The sequence below is a fragment of the Pipra filicauda genome, unplaced genomic scaffold, assembly GCF_003945595.2.
Source record: "Pipra filicauda isolate LSUMZ 115617 unplaced genomic scaffold, ASM394559v2 scaffold157_size4220110_pilon, whole genome shotgun sequence".
In the NCBI taxonomy this organism is placed as follows: domain Eukaryota; kingdom Metazoa; phylum Chordata; class Aves; order Passeriformes; family Pipridae; genus Pipra; species Pipra filicauda.
The window spans coordinates 3,325,749-3,339,691 of NW_024104073.1; positions in this window are offsets into that span (position 1 = coordinate 3,325,749).

Here is a 13,943-nt window from a genome sequence, read left to right on the forward strand (position 1 = left end):
GCTCTCCCAGGTCACATCTCAATGATTAGATTGTTAAGTTAAAAAAATGGATTGGTGTGTAGAGTATTTCCTGGGGATAAAAGGTCTTCTGAGAGAAGAGAGGGAATAGGAAGCAAAGGGTACCCTCTCTTTTTAACACTTGCCAGCTCAAAATTCACTGAAGTGGAAAAGATTAGTTACCCTTTTGTGGTGTTCTTTTCCAAATTTTTGTCACTGTCCTACAGCACATATAATGCATTTCCAAATTAATTAATTAACTGATATTGTTTGCTCTATACCCTGCTTTTTTGGCTCAGTGTTCTTTGCCTTTTATTCACCCATCACCATCTGGTTTAGCACTCCACTTTCTGGTTTCTAATTTTACCTTCTCCATTTTTTTTTTTTGTGTTGCTGCATCTGGAAAAAGCACAGGGAGAGGCTGTGAAGAGTGAGCACCGAGTGCTTAGCAGAAGCTATAACTCTTCCCACTGTGGGTTGTTCTGATGGCAGGAGGCAACAGTGCATGAGGAGCACTTAGCACAGTCTTGACCCTGCTAGCAAGGTGTAAATTAATTATCTGTTGAGATAGAAGCTGAAGGCTGTGGAATGAGGGAGAAGAAAATCCTAATTGGGACTTTAGGATTTTGTTTTGTTGTTGTTTTTTTGGGGTCTTCAGTTGTTAGCGGTTTTTTCCCCCACAGAATCAGCTCTCCTGGGCAGCAAGGTATCTATTTTCAGTTCTGGTTAATAGTATCAATGCATCTGATGTTTCCAAATGTGAGGCTAATTCTGCACACTACTGAATTCCTTCAGCTACCAGTGATTACAAGGGATAGTTCAACACCTTAGAGGTCTTATTTTATGAAAGTATCAGCTATCTCATCTGCACTCTTTAAGATTAATTAAGATCCACTGAGGATAAAGTTCTGAACACTTTCACTTCTCAAAGTACTCCCTATGCTGAGTAATGACTATTTTCCTGGGTAAACTTTGCCAAGACTAGGATCTTAGTAAAGAATTTAGGGCTCTAAAAGGCAGCATTTACTCATATGAATTGTGCCATTTTTCAGCAAAAGTTTCAGACTTCTACTCACATGAGTAAGAAGTGCACTTTGTCCATCATTAGGAAAGCCATCAATAAATAAATGTTAAAATATAAATACATGTTCATATCCTTAATACTGCAAAGAGGACCATTTTAAAGTGTACTAATAATTTAGCCTGCCAATAAATGCTCTTAATGAAACCCTTCAGACTAGTGTTGGAAGTATTTTGCTTGGTACAAGTGGAAAAATTGTGCATATTTATCTGATGGGGGAGGGTCACTTGAGGCAATGTGCTTGCATATGTGTTTGAGAGGATGTTCATATAAAGGAGAAATGTTCAATAACAGTAAAATACAAATACCACATACAATATCAAAAATTCAAATAAGGAAAGATATTTAAAGGATTTGAGATTATGATCATATTATCGTTTTTACACATTTCTTTTGTGTGTGAGGAGTGCTGTTTGTTGAAGAACACAGAGTCTGTATGTGAATAAATGTAAAATGCTTTTGAATTTAATGCCTGGGAATTTTGTGAAACACATTCAAATGCAAAGTAAAATGCTCTTTGTTTTCCTCTTGCCCTTAAATTTCAGAACGATGATGCCTTTATTCACGTGAGGACAATTTTTCTACTCCACACAAGAAGTTAGTGTGAGAAATTTGCCCAAACAAGATGCCTTTTTTTATGTTTAGCATGACCTTATAAACCATATTGTAAAACAGTTCGGGACTTGCCCACAGAAAACCATGAAGGCTCTGCTCCTAGTAATTTCAGCTTTACCTCCAGGCCTCCTACCCTTCAAGACTTCCATCGCTGCAAACTTTTCTTCAGGATATAATTGAAAATTACTTCACAAGTTGTTTTCTTCATCTGCATAAAGATTTTCTGCTTCCCTTCCTTCTGTGTTCCTGCTCTTAGACACAAATGAAGCTGTGACAGTTTAGAATTCTAGAAGAAAGAGAGGTCCCACTCCTCCCTCAGTTGTTACAAGGAAGAGTTTCAAAACTCAAGCATGGATGGCGAAACGCTGTGAGTCCATGGGTAAATGGCTCCCTCTCCTGACAACCCTCCATATTGCAGAGCATTTTTGAAATCAATTAAAATTGAGGTGTATAAATACATACATCTGTTTTACTATCGATTATTATTTTTGATCACTTATTAAAATTAAAAACACCTTACAAAAAATTTCAAAACATCTGGTCTGTAGTACTGCATTTTACTGTTTAGAATAAGGAAAAGAGCATAACTAAACATATATAATAAAGAGATCTGATGATATTTCTCAAGGCCTGGCTGCAACTGAACCTGCCATTTTTTGTGAAGAAGGTTCTGAAGCAGGCACACAAGACTCTTTACATGATTTTACAGAAGAGAAGAAAGGAAGTTTATCCAGGGTCTACGTATACTGGCACATCACTTTGCGAGGACATCTATATCTGTGTGCTCCATTTCATAGTTTCAATCAATCCAAGGTCATATTTTGTTCTCAGAGCTTGCTATGCCCTGTTTCTAATCAAGTCTGAGGTTTCCCTTTGCCTTAGATATGACCTAAAACTACTCAGACATATACTTCTGCAGAACTCCCAGACAATAATGCATGACTAGCAAAAAAACCACAAATAGTATTTTCAGTGCAGCCAGATTTTATTGCGAAGCTCAAAATATGCAATTTTCTTTGCCTTGAAAGCTGAAAAGCTAGGATAAAAAACCATCTATAATCAATTTTTAAGTTACTATCATGTGTGAGGATTTGATTTATGAGGCTTTTGTTTGTTTTCTAAAGTTTAGAGCTTTATTACTGAACATTACTACTGAAATCTTTTACTCCTGATAGAGTGAGGCTAGCTATTTTTGGCTAGTTCTGAAAACAATCAAAATAATCCCAAAAGTCCCAACTCAATCAAAAATTATAAAATATCATGAGTCAGACTCATTAATTCATTTTGCCCCTTTAGAATGACGGGTCCTAAAGATGGTCTTTTCTTTGTGTATAAAAAGCTGAGATCTTACAGCAAATCATTAATTTTCAAGTTTCAGAACATGAGTAAAAAAATAAATATTATAAGGGAGACAATAAACTTATGTGTTATTGTTAGCTGAACATACAGAGGATATCTGTGTCACTCAAAGGTATGGACACTAGCAAAGAAGGGAAAAGATGCTCATCTTCTCCTCTGGAGAGTGAGGTTCAGAGGATACCCTGAAGGGAGCTTGTGACAAATTGGGTCTGGTGGGCCAGGCTGGAGCCACGAGTTCCCACCCTTGTGAGATGATTTGAACAGCACTGGTGGGGAAATGCAGAGGGAGACGGACACATACCAAAACCCATCTTCTACTATCAGAACCTGATGTTGATAACTGGATGAGTGCAGTGCTGACCTCCAAGGTGAGCTAATGTCTGCTAATGTTAATGGAGAAATGTCTTGTGTGAGAAATGTGTTGTGTGAGAAAGGGATACTTAAGGTATTTTTCCTTACAGGTGAATACATTCTGAGGAGAACATTTCTGTCCCTATTTCAAGTCTGGTCATCACTTTCTGTCATGTGGCAGTTCAGTTCTCCTGGGTGTAAAAGAATGGGTCACTTAAGATTCCTCTGTTTGGTCAAACTCCTTGCCAAACCCCAGCATTTTGTCTCCTTTACCAGAGCAGACTAGCAATACCCATAGTAATGTTATTAGTGTTTATTTCACAAAGAAACTTCATGGTTTGTTAGTAAATATGGCAGTGTTTCTTCCAGTAATTGCATTCTCTATGTTATCTAAATAAAATCACTATCACCAAACTGGATGTTCCCCAACAGAACGTCCATAGCTTAAGCAGCCTTCAATCAATAGATGTTTCCTTTGAATAACGGTATAACAGAAAATATTTTCACAACTGGTAGTAATTATATGTAAAAATCAAAAATCTCCTTTCTTGTAAAGCTTGGAAGCAAAGAGCAGTCTTTATGGGTCTCGGACAGAGATTAAGACAGGAAAACTGATTCTGACACAAGGTCTTCAGCCTTCTTCCATTATTCAAATATGTGGTTAAAATCAATCTTTTCTGTTACAGAACTAAGCACCCCTGCTGGTACCCTCAATTAGATTTAGAAAAGGGGAAGTATTCCGAAGACAGAAACCAGGACACATAATTTAGACAGTGTGAAACAAAACAACAAGATAGATGAAGAAAGTAAAAATTCTTATAGAGCAAATATCCATTGGGATTGTAACTTGGAAATTTAGATTCTGAGAAAAATTTGGATTTTACATCTATATGCAAACCTCTGAGTTTAAGAAAGATCTCACCTGAATAAGGTAGAAACCTGCATTTAAAACATACAGCTAAATCATGTTAAGAGAAGAAATTATTTGGTTGCCATTCAGAAGTTTGATGAATATTTTACTCCTAAGAAAATAGAGCACCTGAATGGTGTCGATTTCATGCCACTTTATAAGAGTTGGGAGAAACTGAGGAAGTTTTTTCCAAAATTTGGTAAACACATCTTCCTTGATTACAGATCAGACACTTTGGCCAGTTCCATTGTAAGAGATCAGAAAGTGATGCAATCAGGGATTCAAAGATAAAACAGAAACCTATTGGAAGATGTAAATTTGGCTTTGAGAAAGAATCTGTCAAGATGCATATATCTCTCTAGATAGAATGAAAGACACCATGATGCAAAACAAGAAGGAAAGAAAGCAGGAGGTGGTCACACCAAACAGGCTAAGGGGAAAGAAAACTTGGAAGGGAAAAGATACAGCAAAAACTCAGAACAGACTTGAGGGAGAAAGCTATTGTAAAGCACAGATTAGTATAGGATAACAGCACAAGGAAAACCCAATGTCCAGCAGCTTACAAAGTAGCATCTTGTTATAGGTTATAAATCGAATAGGGGAATTTTTCTTCCCCTGCTCCACTGTGAGAAAATGGAGTGAGAGGGGCTCTGGGGGGGAAGGGGGTCAATTAGCCTTACAAAAGAATCTAGCTGGCCAGACCACATTCCTAATGGATGGCCCATCAGAGGCTGGGGGGAGAGGGGACGAGTTTTGGGAAGGGGTGGCTGGCTCTTCTCAGAGGGGAGTGATCAGACTGCGGAGTTCTCTCTCTAGGACAGAGACAGGTTCTGTGTCCAGGCATTTTTGGAGAAAAGGCCTGGAAGCCAGTCTTTCTGGCTTTTTGTCCTGGTGAGGCCTGACCACTGGCCTCGATTGGCTCGCACACTACCTCGTGACTCCAGCTGGGACCTACTGGGTTTTCATCGGAGAGTTGCGTGCTCGCTGGGAGAGAAGGGAGGAGCCTTGAAACACTGTCATCGGAGAACAACAGTGAGTCTCGTGAGGGTGAACTGCTTTTCCTTCTGCCCTTCTCCCACTGAGGGAAGGGTCTCCCTTTTCTTTTCAGCCTCTTCCGCGATCCGAGACCACCCCCAGACCCGCCTCCCGTGCGGTGACCGCCAGAGCCCGACAGCGCCCCCTGCCGACACCACAGAGCACTGCAGGCTCTGCACCTCCAGTGATCCAACAGCGCCCCTGCCGACCGGGATTAGAACCGCGCTGAAGACAGAGAAGTATTCGGACTTTTTCTTTTGTTTGAAGGGGACTTTTGGGTACAGGACTATTGTCTAGTTTTTTTGGTGATTTTGTTTTTGGGGTTTTTTTTGTGTTCTGTTACTGTTCTTGCCAACATACATATATCTTTTAATAAAGAGTTGTTATTTCTTCTGTTGTTTTTTTTCCCCCACATTTCCTCGATAAAAGTCCCCTTAATTTTGAATTTACAATTGCTGAGAAAGAGGAGTTTGGTTTGTCTCATAACTCATCCTCTTTAGCAAACATTCCAGTCTCTTCAAACTGAGACACATCTGAGAAGCACTTTTCAGAAAATACATATTGTGAATGACTTACTACTCGTTACCCATGATTTCTGTAAGTAAACGTATTGGGTCTGGCTGAGCTGGAGTTCATTTCCCCATAGCTGTTCTCACAGCGCTGTGCTTTGCATTGTTAGTTAGAAAGGTTGATACCACACCAGTGTTTTGGCTACCGCTGAGCAGTGCTGGCACAGCATCAGCACTGTCTCTCAACATTCCTACCCTCCACTTCGAGGGCATGATCCTGGAGGGGACACAACCAGGCCAGCTGACCCAAACTAACCAAAGGGATATTCCATAGCATGTGACGTCAGCTCAGGTATAAAACCTAAGGGAAGGAGGAGGAAGCAGGGGACATCGTTATTTATGAGGTTTGCCTTCTGGAGCAACTGCTATGGGTGCTGAAGCCCTGTTTTCTGGGAAGTGGCTGGACATCACTTGGTGATGGGAAGTAGAGAATAAACCTTGTTATTTTCCTCTTTGCTTGCGTGCATGCAAACTTTCTCTTCAGCTTTAGTAAACTACCATTTCTCAACGTACAAGTTGTTTTCCATCTTAGTCTCTCTCCCCTGTCTGGCTGGGAAGGGGACTGATAGAGCAGCTTGGTGTGAACTTGATGTACAGCCAAGGGCAACCCACCACAGTAAACAAAAGTTTGAATATTCGCTTATTTTCTGTCAAAAAAAAGAGGGGAAAACAGTAAGATAAGGAATTGCACACAGTTTTAAAAATCTGATAAGTAGAACTACTCTAATACCAAGTTATAACACAACTTGTTGAAGGTCTTCTTGTGAAAACTAAACACCACAAGATGGAATGCTCAAAACTAAACAGATTCTTGTTGTGAGTAAAACTGTCTTTTTGGAATGCAACTACTGTTTCCAGTATCATGGGGAGCAGTCCAGTGAGAAACACTGCAGAGCTGAACGTTAGGTCCACACAATAGTGGCATTTTTTGCCAGGAGCAAAGAGAACTCAAATCCCATAGCTTCGTGTGGAAACTGAGCATCTTGTAGCTCAAATCCCTTTCTGCTCTGCAGAGAAAAGTTTTGCTCAAAGGAAAGATTTGTACTTGGTATATAAGGTCTAACAAGTGCATCACAGTTAAGAACTTTTAAAACTAGATGAAATGTTAAAAGCAAAAGTACTTCAGATAAACATGCCTTTTTTTTTCTTTTTTTCTTTTGGTACCTAAATCTATTTTCTGTGAGACAGTTGGGCCCAGATTTAATCTGGTTTTGTGGTTTCAAGGGTTTTTTCATTAATTCTCATAAGTTCTCTGAGTCAAAACCAAAACCAGATCTTGTTGCCATTTATAATAAGATTTACATAGATGAAGATGAATATTTATTTTGTGCAGGTTGCTTTAAATAATTAGCACAAAAATCATCAGAGGTAGTCTTGGAAGTTCATACCATTTAAGAGGAAGTGGTGAAATTTCACACTGCTATTGGTACTAATGGTTCCCTGAGAAAACTGGCAATAACTTAATAGCAATAAGTCAATGAGCACTAGAAAGTAGGAGGAACAAGACACATTTAAATGAAAATGTGTCTAACACCTGGTAGACACAACGAAATCTGTGCCATTAGTTTTTTTGATGTAATAATACATTTAGGATATCTTTCTTACAAGTTCATAAAAGAGAAGCTTGATGGTTTTTTCTCTTTTCCCTTCCTTCCTTCCTTCCTTCCTTCCTTCCTTCCTTCCTTCCTTCCCACAATGGAAAAAGTTGCTGCACATATTGTCACAGCTATAACTAATGTTGTATTAAAGTAGTTTTCTTTTTAAGGACCTGATTTGATTTATGTACATAGCCATTTAGAAAACCATATCGACATCTGTATGAAATACAGCAAAAAATTTATCAGAGTTGTCTCAAATTCTACTTTATAGCAGACCAGGACTATACTATACATGGAAAGTTTCAAAATCAGTGAATTTTCAGCATGAAAAATAAGTAAATTATTTCTCAACTTTATGTGGTTAATGAATAATTAGTTGTTAACATGGATTATGTAAACAACAATTTGAGCTTTCTGTGGTTTATTTATGTCACTGAAGTTTGATCCTCAGCAGAGCACCTGCCTCCTACTACTGTGAGTGAGCCAGATCTGTCCCTTGCTGCTGCCAGTGATCCAGCTGTTTGTATTGACCACTCTTGCTCCTAGTCCTCAGTACATAAGCACCATTCATCAAGATGAAGAAGTAGGTAGTGTATTAGGAATTCTTGGGTCCCTGTCCCAACTCCACTCACTGGTGTTTTTCCACCATTCTTTTTCCCTTTTTTTTCTCCATCGCAAATTAACTGTGCCATTTCTTCTCATGCTCAAACCCAAACAACTCTCCTCCTCCTCATCTAACATCCAGACCAGGTGTTGTTGGAATTAATTTTCACTCTTACACTCAGAGAAACTTCAGTACTTTCTTCTCAATTTAATTTTGTTACATTTCCATGTAAGAAACCTGCAATCACTGAAAATAAACAGCAGCATTTACTCTAAATAATTCCTTATGCACTAATGAAAAGCCTCCAGTGGATTTTTTACATGGGAAAATCAGGCACATATGAAGGTCTATACGTTAAAAACTTGCTCAGGTTCAAAAATCTCAAGGAGTAGAGGTTTTAGACTTTTGAAAAACAAAAAAAAACCACATTTTTAAGAGAATTCTGTATTCTCTGCTGGTATCTCTCCTTTCTTATTCTGTCTACTTAGTCTTCTTATAAACAGGGTCCTGAAGGAAGTGTACATTATATTCACTCTCATGCTATTTTTTTCCCTTTTCCTTTGAACAGATGATCAGAATATAACCAAGCCTTCCTGACTAGTTGCTGTATGGTCACCAGTTTTTCATTGTTTATTTTATTGCTCGACTTTATTGCATGAAATTATACTTTGCTTTGTTTCTGTCTTGGGTTAATATAAATTATTATGAGGGGAGAACTATTTTCAGCAAAATATGTATCTATTTTAACAGCAACAGTGTAGATATTGCTGCACAAATTATAAGGAAGTTGTCTGCCCTATAAAGAAAAATTTGATCCCTTGAAAACTCAGTTTACCTTTCAGGATCAGACTAAAAAGTGTTTAGATTTCATTTGGATGAGCCACAGAAACTGCTATTGTAAAGAGTAGGAAAGTTATGGGCCTGTAGAATAATTATTTGCAGGTTCCTTTTCATTTCCCTGTTAATGCAGTTGTCTATTTTTCCCTGCTCCATTAAAGTAGGTGGCTGGAGTGTGAATGTAGCAGAACCCTGTAAAGTCACAAGAGTCACAGAAGGGATACATATGGACTAGCTGTTCACTCTCCCTTCCAGGACAAGATCTGAGGAAAGGAAGAGCATCAGATGAAGCCATTTAGCTAGAGCTGTTTGTATGGAGAAATGTATGTTCCTCAACTTTACTGAGCTGTTAATGTAGTTTTGTGTCTTCTGTGCTTCAATGTCTTTGTTTTCCATACCTGAGGTAGCTATTTAAAGCAGGATCGGGGCTGGTAACACAGTCTGCATCTGTCGTAGAGTAGATATAGCTCAAGAATTGATTTTTATTTCCCTGAAGCAGTTAAAAAATAGGCGTATCACAAAACCAACAGAATAAATGTGTTAAGGTTCATGTTACCTTTCTTTATAGACAGGGGGTTATGCGTATCAGCCCTCATTTCTTCATGTGGCCACTAGACTTTATTTCATAAGGGGAATATGCTTCCAGTCTTATCTACTCCATCAATATGATATTCATCATGATCTAGGACCTCCAGATGCAGACCTAAATTTGTATGTTAAGGTTTAACTGACTGTGTAGGCCAACAAAGACTAGGATTAAGCATACACAACAGTTCCACACTTTCCTTCCTAGAAGACAAGAGAGTATAAAACATCATAAAACTCCTCTGAGCCATGGACTCATCCATGGCTCAGGAGAAATTCTGAAGGAAGCAAAAGGAAACTTACCTTTGAGAGAACTGTGCTGGTCATGTTCCAGTCTCCAGCACATGTAAATAGACATAACCTCACTGTCAGGAGAACACAGGCAGTAAGGCTGTTATATTTAATTCTTTTGAATAAGCTATTTAAAGAGGGCCAAAGTATCATGAAAACAATTAGAGACTGTTTACTCCTTGGCTAGTGAAATCATTGGATATGTGTGATGTACTGTGAAGGAAGCAGCCATCTCTACCATCAATGACTGCTAGATTTTTTTCTGGATGTAAAGAAACATTTTCTTAAATATATTTTCCAAACCTGAATATTGTCTGAGTAGAATGTATGCAAAAGTTTTCTTTGGATACTTTGAAAATACATGATCCAAAAGAAATAGTTATTTTGAAATTATTTTCTCTGTTCAACAGAGTAGATGCATCTATGACTATGATAGTTCTAAAGGTGTGTATTTCTGCTGGGAGTGAACCTGTTGGCTCCAGACTGATGTGTAGAGATGAGGTGTCAGGCTCCCACAAATACACCATGAGAAAGAAGCCTTTTACTTTTTTTGCATGAAAGACATCCTGAATGTATGAGTTTATTATTCAGTGCATAGGACTCAATACCTCTTATTTCTGTCAAGGCTTTAAGAGTTTCAGTCACTGTGAGTGCTCTAGCCCAGTGAAAGACTGATGCACATTTTCTGCAAATACCATGGTCACTGTATAATTCTATCCAGGAGATGCAGGACAGCGTGGTGGTATTCTCTATCTTGTAATAGAGAGCTGTTCCAAAAGCCCTCCTGGCAGTCTGTGGCAAGTTATCAGACTTGCTACAGAGTTGCCTTAAGCTGGTGAAGAATTGATGAGCTGGCTGAAAACATGAGCTGGGCCCCTTCCTTATCTTGCATTAGGCTGGAGCAAGGCTTAACAATTGAATGACGCCTGGAGGGAAGCAAAGACCTCACAGCCCGATGTCTCAGTGAAGCACAGAAGAGCACCCAGGCCCCTGTACCAGCTGTTAGCTTCACCTCCCCTTATCCATGCACAACAAACCTTTGTTATAAATCGGGTCCTTTGAGGAGACAAAGATAAACATGAAGACTTTCTGGTGAAGGTCAAACAGCCTTTACTGTCACATCAGCAGGTGGGGGAGGACCAAAGTGTTTATCTTACCTCTTGTATAAACTATAAATTCTAACTGGAAGTAACTGTAGTGGGTTTCTGTGGCTAGGTTTTGGTAGCTGGGGGGGGGGGGGGGGGGGGGGGGGGGGGGGGGGGGGGGGGGACTGGGGGGGTGGGGAAGGGGCTACAGGGGTGGCTTCTGTTAGAAGCTGCTAGAAGCTTCCCCTATCTGGTGGGAGCCAATGCCAGCCAGCTCCAGGATGAGCTTCCTGCTGGTGGCCAAGGCTAAGCCAATTAGGAATGATAGTAACACCTTCGTGATAACATATTTAAGAACGGAAAGTTATTGCGCAGATGAAAGTTCCAGCCAGTGAAGAGTGGAGTGAGAACATGGGAACAACAAAGTAGACAGCAAGGTTAGTGCAGAAGGAGGGGTAGGAGGTGCTCCAGGCACCAAAGCTGTGGCCCTGCAGGCCATGGTGCAGACCATGGTGGAGCAGCTGTGCCCCTGCAGCCCATGGGGGACCACTGGGGTGTGGAGACCCACCTGCAGCCCATGGAGAAGCCCCTGCTGGAGCAGGTGGATATCCAAAGGAGGCTGTGACCCTGTGGGAGGCCCAAGATGGAGCAGGGTCCTGCCAGGGACCTGCAGCCCATGGAAAGAGGAGCCCACCCTGGAGCAGGTTTTCCCTGGTAGGACTTGTGGCCCCTGTGGGGAACCCATGCCGGTACAGCTCATTGGTGAAGGACTGCACTCCATGGAGAAGTGATCCACAGGACAGCAGTTTCATGAAGAACTGTTGCCCATGAGATGGACCCACACCAGAGAGGAACATGAAGGACTATCTCCCATGGGAGGGACCCCACGGGAGCAGGGGAAGGACTCCTCTCCCTGAGCAGCAGCAGAAACAACAACTGACTGTAACCCCCCATTCCCTTTCTCTGTGCACTGCTGAGGGGGAGGAGGTGGAACTTGGAAGGAAAGAAGGGGGGGGGAAGATGTTTTTGAGATTATTTTACTTCTCATTCCTTTGTTCTGATCTTGTTAGTAATGATTTAATTAATATCACCACTTTGAGTCTGTTTTGCCTCTGATGGTGATCAGTAAGTGACCTCTCCCAGCTCTTATCTCAACTCATTAATCCTTTGCTGGGTTTTTTTTCTGTCCTCTGTCCAGTTGCAGAGGGGAGTGACAGAGTGGCTTTAGTGGGTACCTGGTGTCCAGCCAGGGTCAACCCACTATAGTAAACAAGACCCTCATTAAGCCCTATCTGCATATTTTTTTCACCCCTAAGAATGCAAATGAAAAGAGAACATGCTTTACATGTATGATCACAGTCACCAAAGCCTCACCTATAACATGCATGTGTTCCACCCTTTTGGAAAGTGACAAATATTATCTTATAAGAAGGAGTATTTCAGAGAAAAAAAAAAAAGACAGAAAACAGAAGAGACGGGAAACGCATCTGCTTGTTTGGGATCAGTCAACAGATTATGTCTCTCCTGCTCTCCTGAAGGGATGCCTTAAGGTGGGCATTGCACCTCCAACTGAGTCGGAGCAGATTTGATTACCGTGGTATTATTCTGCTCTCCATTGCTGGCAAAATCCTGGCAAGAATACTCTTGAACAGACTAATACTCGCTATAGCAGAAGGAATTCTACCTGAAAGCCAATGTGGTTTCAGAGCCAACAGGAGTACCACAGACATGGTATTTGTCCTCAGACAACTGCAAGAGAAGTGTAGGGAACAAAACAAAGGTCTCTATGTAACCTTTGTTGATCTCACCAAGGCTTTCGATACTGTGAGCAGAAAAGGTCTGTGGCAGATTTTGGAATGTTTAGATTGTCCCCCCAAGTTCCTTAAAATGAACATCTCGCTCCATGAGGATCAACATGGCCAAGTCAGATATGGCAATGCACTTTCTGAGCCCTTTCTAATAACCAATGGTATGAAACAAGGCTGCGTTCTTGCACCAACCTTATTCACACTCTTTTTTAGCATGATGCTCCAAAGGGCCATGGCAGACCTCGATGATCAGGATGGTATCTACATTCGATATCATACTGATGGAAGCCTTTTCAACCTAAGACGACTGAAGGCCCACACTAAGACCTTAAATCATCTTGTCCGGGAGCTGCTTTATGCTGATGACGCCGCCCTTGTTGCCCACACAGAAGCAGCCCTGCAGCGTTTAACATCCTGCTTTGCAGACGCTGCTGAGCTCTTTGGACTGGAAGTCAGGTTAAAGAAGACAGAAGTTCTCTATCAACCGGCACCTCAGGAAGTCTTCCATCATCCCCATATCACCATTGGCCAATCAGAACTCAAATCAGTCCAGCAGTTTAATTACCTCGGTAGCCTCATCTCTATGGACAGTAAGATTGACGGAGAGATAGACAACAGGTTAGCAAAGGCATATAGTGCTTTTGGAAAACTCCATAGAAGAGTTTGGCAAAATAAACACTTGAAGAAAAGTACCAAGATCAGTGTTTACAGAGCCATAGTGCTGTCTACTCTCTTATATGGATCTGAATCATGGGTCATCTGCCACCACCACCTGTGACTCCTAGAATGCTTCCATCAATGCTGCCTCCATACAATCCTAAACAACCACTGGACAGATTATGTGACCAGTACATCTGTTCTTGAACAAGCAACAGTCACAAGTATTGAGGCCATGTTACTGAGAACACAGCTGTGCTGGGCAGGGCACGTCTCCAGGATGAAGGACCACTGCCTCCCTAAGATCCTGCTCTATGGTGAACTTGCCACCGGCTGCCGCAAGAGAGGAGCCCCAAAGAGAAGATTCAAGGACTCCCTGAAACAACATCTCAGCCTTGGCCATATTGATCAACAGAACTGGTCTACTCTGGCCTCCAATCAGGAGGCCTGGAGACACACCATCTATAACGCTGCTGATGCTTTTGAGAAAGCACGCAGGATCACTCTTGAGGAGAAAAGACAATGCAGAAAGAATTGTGTCTTGCAGAATATACCACCTGA